A 6,235-nucleotide genomic window follows, 5' to 3' on the forward strand; every position below is an offset into this window, starting at 1 on the left:
CCCAGCACCACGTTAGAATTTTGTCGAACGATAAAGGAGTAAGAGCGCCCTGGCCAGAGGCCACGGAGCACCTCGGCCACGGTGAACCCGACGGGAGCCGAGACCCAGGGACACCGACCCCGTCCGAGCACCCGCAGGCCCCTGCGGCAGACGGGGTGCTCCCAGGGCCGCGGGCTGGGTGCTGCGGCTGCACACCCCAGAGTCAGTCCTCCCGGCCTTGGGTCCGGCTGTCACTTTTACCAGCCAAGCTGGACACAAAGACAGGCCTGGCAGTCCGGGTGGTGAGGGGCGGGCGCCGCGCAGCCAGTTGAACCAGTGCGGAGGCCGGTTGGCTCCCCCTGCGAGCGTGGCGGGGGCAGCTCGCGGCAGGGCAGGAATGGTTCAGTTCTAGCGAACAATGTCGCTGACTTGGCACCAGGCTCTGCGATCACAGTTCTGCCCTTGCTTAATCCTCATGACAAACGCCTTGTTTGCGCTCAGCGCCCTCATCTCACAGAGGAGAAAATCACAGCAGACGATGTGGGGCCCTGCCCAGGTCCCCGTGACCTGCACCCCCGTGTTGTGCTCTCCTCCCTGGGTGCTGGTGGCCTCCTCTCTGACAGCCAGCGCGTCCAGATCCGGGCTCCTGGGGCACTTTGCTTGGAAGTGTCAGAGCAAGAGTACCTGGAAATGTCCTCCCCCCCAGGGCATCCCCTGGGCAGCGACAGGCCAGTGCTCCGTGTCTCTGAGTAAGTGCCCTCCAGGGCTCCCCCCGGGGTCGGCTGAGCCTGGCACTTGGCCTGAAACCGCACCATCCCCAGTTCCTGCAGCCCCTCCCCGGTTTCTGCCAAGGACACTTCCTTAATGTGTCACTTGCACTCGAGTGTTTGTCTCAGGACCTGCTTCTGGGACCCGGCCTGAGACGCAGTCCAGGTGCACAGGGGCTGCAGCTTGACCACAGCCACGCAGCGGGAAGAGGAGGAGCCAGGGCGGTGTCCGGGAGTCTGATCCCAGAGCCTGCGCTGCTGGCTGTCAGGCCGCGAGGCCTCGGGGTGGACTCACCCATTCGTCCATCCGTCATCCCTCCACACACCTGTTCCAACTGTCCCCTACGGCGAGGCACAGAGGTCGGGGACAGAGGAGGGTGAGTGTGACTCTCAGGTCCCTCCTCAGGGGCTCTCAGCCTACCTGGGGAGGCAGATTTGACCTCGTCCCTTTGATCACTCACTGGGTCGACAGTGACGGTTTGGGCACCTACTGTGTGACAGGGTCTCTGCCCTCCGGGAGCTCTCGGTCCAGAGAGGAAGGAGCAAAGCCACACGGCGTATGTTACAATGTCACTGTGCAGGCACAGCGGGGACGTGGAGGGGACGTGTCGGTGAGGCTCAGGGAAGACTTCCGAAGAGATGCCGCAGGGCAGGAGGGAGAAGGCAGAGGTGTCCCGCCGGGGCGGGTGAGATGCCGCCCTGGGAGAGAGGCGGGTACACAACGTCCCGGGATCCTGGCTGGTGCTGAACCGAGAATAGGAAATGCCAGCGTGCTCGCCTTGGCCCAGCTGGGAGGCAACGCCCTCGGAGGCCGCCCTCTCCGGTCCTCAGACAGGGCCTGGCGTCGCCCTGTGGGGCTGAGCTCCCAGGCCCACGTTCAGACCTCGGCCGCTCACCTCCAAAAGGGGATCAAGGAGACACGCCTCACAGGTACCAGGAAGGCGACACGGTACCACCTGGCTCGGAGGACGCACTGATGGGCTGGCAGAGAGGGTGGAGCTCCAGGGAGCGCCGGTCACACCTTTGCAGACTCGCACATGCTGAGACAGAGGACGGGGCACCTTTCCCACCCCCACGAGGCACCTGCTAGACCAGCAGCTGGGACCTGCCTTGGGGAGGGGTCCCGGGGCCCGCGTGGGAGCCGCACGGCCGAGAGCTGTTCACTGGAGCCCGGAGTTTCGGCTCCTCCGTGGGCCTTTGGGGCCAAGTCGGAGCGTGGCCGGAACACCGGAAGGATTTCAGCATCTGGGGGAGAAGTACAAAGAGACCCATTACATCATGGTCTATGCTTTGTTTGTATTTTAAAATTTTAATGATATACTCGTTTATTTCATGCAAGAAACAAACAAAGGCCTGGCTCCCCTGTGTAGTGGCTGTGCGACCCTGAGTAAGACGCTGACTTGGGGCAAGATCGGAGCCTCAGTTCCTCCCGCTGTCAGCGGGGACGGTGGCGCCTTTGCAACAGGGCTGCTCCGACAACAGAAGTTATCGCGCAGCACCGGGCCTGGCGGTAACTGGTGAAGCTGCGATGTCCCCGTTTCCCTGTGCAGGGTGTTGCCGGTCCCAAGGCACCTGCTCAGCGGGTTCCTGGGTCCGCGTGGAACTTGCCCTGGTGGCACTGTGGGAACAGGAGGTGCAGGTGTGGAACGCGGGGCGGGTGGCACGGGAAGGTTTCTTGGCAGTCACAGGCAGGATGGGTTTTTCTTTACATGTGACCGGGTCTGGGGCAGGGGTCGCTGTCACCCAGCTCGTCAGTGCTTCCAACAGAGTCCCCGGGGCCTTCAGCCTGCCAGGCTGTCTCAGTCAGTGTGTGTTTTGGTGGTTTGGTTTGGTTTTGGCTGCAGGTAACAGAAGCCCATTCGTGCCAGCCTAAGCCAAAGTCGGGGGCGGCTGGGTGCCAGGGGCCACAGAGTTCTTGCCTTGAACCTTGTAGTACAGGAGGGCAGCCACGTCTCCCACAATTGGAAGAAAGTCCTAGAAAACCGTCAAGGTGGCTGGGAACCAACGAGAACCGAGAAGGCAGCTTCTCTCTCTCTGTCTCTGTCCCTCCTTGTTCTTCCTACTGCTGCTCGTACCGAAGGCCGCTTCCCCACAGCCCCAAGTCCCGTCCCCTCTGTTCACACAACCAGCACAGTACAACTAGGTTGGGCCGGATTTTCTGAGGGCCGGGCCTTGAGCTGTAAGCCTCACTGCCAGGATTTCGCTAAATTCCACAACAGGCGGGAATGGGAGCAAAGCGCTGCGTCCATCATTCCGACTGTGAGGCCGGGGAACTCGCTGGAAGCTCAGGTGGAGGAAGATTTCTCGCACGAAGATTAGGGCCATTTTCACGCCCTCGTCCCCTCTGCCTGCAGGAGGCGCAGCAGGTGCGATCCCCGTCTCGAAGCAGCAGAAACTGAGGCTCAGGCGGGCTAAGCTGTGTCCAGGGGCGCACAGCTGGGGACCAGCAGGGCTGCCGTGGGGACTCAGCTCCGGTCCAGCGCTCGCCCTCGTCCCCGGGCAGCCGATGTCTACTCAGATTTCAGCTCTGATGACAGGCACTGTCACCGGTTTCCAAACCAATCAGGTCCAAGGGAGGGCTGTGGCGGCTCAGAAGGGAAACCGCTCTAGGTTCAAAGCCAAGAAATCACAAAGAAATACAGGCGCATCCCAGACAGGTGGGGTGCCTGTCACCTGGCCGCCTCCCCCGGCCGCAGTCAGCCCTCCATCCGTGCCTCCCCTCCAAATGCCCAGGGAGGGAGGCTCTCGAGCTCCCTGGGAGTCAGCCGGCTGCGGGTCAAGTCGCTGCCCCTACACATACAATTCCCCACGGCCTAGGCAGGGACCGTTTCTGGGTTGTCCCCCTTGGTGTCTCAGCCTGGAGCAGTGACAGGTGGCACAGACTGTAACTCAAGTATAACTTGATACACGATTAGAAGAAAAAGCTCTGCCAACCAGGCCACATAACGCTTTCATCTTTTTATTTCAAACTCATTAAAGACCTCTTTTAGACTTATTTAGAGATAGTTTTTTTTATCATGTATCATTCTTGTGCATCAGTCAAAGCAAAGACACAAGTATGATAAATGAGAGAAGATAGTTCCTAGAACATCTTCCCGGGAGCGCTAGTGATGCAGAATCTCCCAAAAGACAAGTCCTCTGCTGTTTCCGGAAGTTTCCGTCAAGCTGCCGACAGCCGACCTGCACGTTTGGACATGCACGGGTACGGCAGCGATGCCGCCGTCGTGCCTGGGGCCGGCGGACAGTGGCCGTGACACGCCCTGACTTCAGGAATGTCGAAGGGTAAAGAAAACTGGCATCTCAGATTCGACGAGAAAAGGTGGTTCTTGCGCCCGGGAACATTACCCGAGAGGACGGCGCTGGGAGTGGGTGAATGAACCCGTGCTGAGTGAGTGGCAGAGAGAATGACCCTGAACCCGGGGGAGAACTCGGGAACTCGCTGGGGGATGAAACAATACAAAGCAGAGATTCACTGGCTTAAACCAGAAGTTCTCACCGGCAATTGTACCCCAGGGGACTCTGGCAACGTCACATTTGTGGTTGTCACAACTTGCAGGGAGGGTGCTACTGGCACCTAGTGGGTAGAGACCAGGGGTGCTGCTCTGCATCCTACTGTGCACAGGACAGCCCCCGCCACGCGGAATGATCCTGCCCAAAACGTCATTAGTGCCCAGGCTGAGACGCTCTGGCTTAAACCAAACAGGGAGAGTGGTCGGTCCCCTCAAGATGCAAATGTTCTGGGGACTGTTCAGACATTAATTATGAGCACATTCCCGTGTCACCACCTCCAGGAAGCCTCCCCTGACTGCCCCTCCCTCTGCCCCCGACTGGGCTTGGCAACCCTCTCCAGGCTCCTTTGGCGCCCCTGGCCCCTGCTCCCAGGTATGCCCCCAACACTAGACCTTCCCCCTGGGTGTTTCTCTGACTCCCTCAAAGACTGTGGGCTCCCCAAGGGCAGAAAGCAGGTTGTACTTTTCTCTGCCTCTCCACCCCGTGTCAGTACACGACCACCTTCCCACCCTGGCATTTGTATCTTAGTTGACAATTCACTCACATTCGCGACGATCTTGACTGAGTTCACAAGAACACTGTGAGGTTGGAGCTCTCAGTGACACTTTAGAAATGTGGTCCCCAAGGCTCGGGCATGTTCCCTCACTTGCTGAGGGTCGCAGAGCAGAACCAGCCCATCTAGATGGGTGTCAGTGGCCCTGGGCTGAAAGCTCAGCTCTAACCTGTGCTTGCTGGGTGATCCTCGGCAACTTGCTTAACCTCTCTGGGGCTGAATTTCCACAGCTGGACGATGCAGATGTTTGTATCCTCTTTATCAGGTTTTGTGAGGATTAAGGGAATTAGCGTGCACTGTGCCAGGCTAGCACTAATAAGGGAGTATAACCCTGCCTGTTTATTGAGCACTTACTATATGGCACCTCACACTCATCCCTCCCCTGGCCCCAGCAACTCTGAAGGGCAGCTCCTCTGCCTGCACTCATTTCGCAGAGGCTGGGCTCACTCACCTTCCCAGGACCGGAACCTGTCCACCTGTCTCCAGCCTCCTCTCCAGCCCAGCCAGGGGGCAGCCCCCAGGAAGCGGGGCTGGGCTCACCCTGGCCCTTGACCCGGGAGTCCTCTGCATGACCCACAGCACCTGGTGCCCTCTGGGCCTCAGTGGCAGCAGGGACTCCGCTTCAGCAGTCCAGACTAGCAGGGCTCTCACTGGCTTCACGACTTTGGTGAGTCCTTTAAGATCTCTGAGACCCTCGGTTTCCTCATCTGAGAGATGCACAGGAATTGCCAGGCACCCAAGTCTCTGCTTCCACTGTCTGTGGCCAGGGAGGCGTGGACAGTCCCCTAGACCCTCTGTCTCAGCCCAAGGAGCTTCCGCCAACTCCAGGCCGGGGAGCTGGCCGTCCAGCTCAGGTGGGGCGGCCGTGGTTTCAGAGTGACCCTGGCTGTGACCCCGGGCTCGCCCCACGGAGCTCACGTGCACACACTGTGTGACAGGACTCATGCCTGGAATCCGCACGGCCCTCACTGTCCAAGCGGAATCGTGCTTGTCTCCCATGGAACTTGCCGTTCCCGGGCAGAGTCACCTCCCTTCCCCATCAAAGTGGAGGTCAACGCCCCCAGGCAGTGTGACAAATGCTCACTTTATACGACTTTACGTGAGTCACGCAGCTATTTTTTTCTCATGTTCCTCCCAACACACGGACCCCAAAACACGCAGAAAATGATTCTTGAGTAGCACAATGCGCCCGTGCTCAGAAATGACGAGAGGGGCTCTCAGCCGTCAGTCTGCACTGTAACCTGACCCGGGTGTTGCCCAGACAACACGGGTTTCACGGGAGAAAGAGCGTGCGCACCGGTGGGCGGGCGGGCGGTGCACGGGGCGGGGGTTTTAAAACCTGGGTCCTCGAGTGTTGCCTCTGTTTGGAATTAAAAAGGTTGAGTCCTGGCAGACGATCGCTATCCATCACCACGGGGCTGTTTTG

Source organism: Eulemur rufifrons, chromosome 23 (genome assembly GCF_041146395.1).
Source record: "Eulemur rufifrons isolate Redbay chromosome 23, OSU_ERuf_1, whole genome shotgun sequence".
Lineage (NCBI taxonomy): Eukaryota > Metazoa > Chordata > Mammalia > Primates > Lemuridae > Eulemur > Eulemur rufifrons.